Consider the following 1,358-nt stretch of genomic DNA (forward strand, 5'->3'; position numbering starts at 1 on the left):
CCCTTTCTACTACTCTTCCATTTGCCACTCTTACCCATGTATACTTATTTTTAACTTTCTTTTTGAAAAAGCTAGAACTTATCTCATCTCTTGCTCAACACATATCTACCAGTCTCTCACCACTCTCATTTTCACCTGGTACGCCATACTTCCCAATGACACCTTCTACCTCTCCAGCGCCCACTCTATATATATATATTATATATATATATATATATATATATATATATATATATATATATATATATATATATACTATATATACATATATATGTATATTATACATAAAGGACTGGTGAGAATTCTAACAGACCTTTAGCGCCAATAGGTCTGGTTGTACATGCAAACACCCAGATATGTAGGTAGATAGGTATGTATATGTATATGTATAATATGTGTGTGTGTATATATATATATAATTATATATATATATATATATTATACATATATATATACATATATATATACATATAAATATATATACATATATATACATACATATATAATATATATAATAATATATATATAGTAATATATACTATATATATATTTATATATATATATATATATATATATATATATATATATATACAGTATATGAGTATACACACTCACACACACACACACACACACACACACACACACACATATATATATATATATATATATATATATATATATTATATATTATATATATATTATGAGTATATACATACACACCACATATATACTACATATATGTATATGTGTATATATATAATATATATATATATATATATATTATTCGTTTTTTCCTAATTACCAAGGACCACATTTTCCGGGAAAAACGAAACTCCCGGATGTGTCTGCAAACGATAAATGAAAATACCAAAAATATTTAGAAACTCGAAAATTACTAGATGAAGTCTGTAAAGGAAAAGAGAGAGAGAGAGAGAGAGAGAGAGAGAGAGGAGAGAGAGAGAGAGAGAGAGAGAGAGAGAGAGAGAGAGAGAGAGAGAGTCGAAAATTACTAGATGAAGTCTGTAAAGGGAAAAGAGAGAGAGAGAGAGAGAGAGAGAGAGAGAGAGAGAGAGAGAGAGAGAGAGAGGAGAGAGAGAGAGAGAGAGAGAGAGAGAGTCGAAAGATTACTAGATGAAGTCTGTAAAGGAAGAAAGAGAGAGAGAGAGAGAGAGAGAGAGAGAGAGGAGAGAGAGAGAGAGAGAGAGAGAGAGAGGAGAGATAGGAGAGAGAGAGAGAGTGGTGTGTGTGTGTGTGTGTAACCATTTAAGAATCGTCGTTGAAGACATCTTTGATTGAGCTCCCAAAGTCTGCAGGATTTTCTTGTCTTCAATGGTTCTTTGAGTCGGTTTTCTGTCAGG

Source organism: Palaemon carinicauda, chromosome 15 (assembly GCF_036898095.1).
Source record: "Palaemon carinicauda isolate YSFRI2023 chromosome 15, ASM3689809v2, whole genome shotgun sequence".
NCBI lineage: Eukaryota > Metazoa > Arthropoda > Malacostraca > Decapoda > Palaemonidae > Palaemon > Palaemon carinicauda.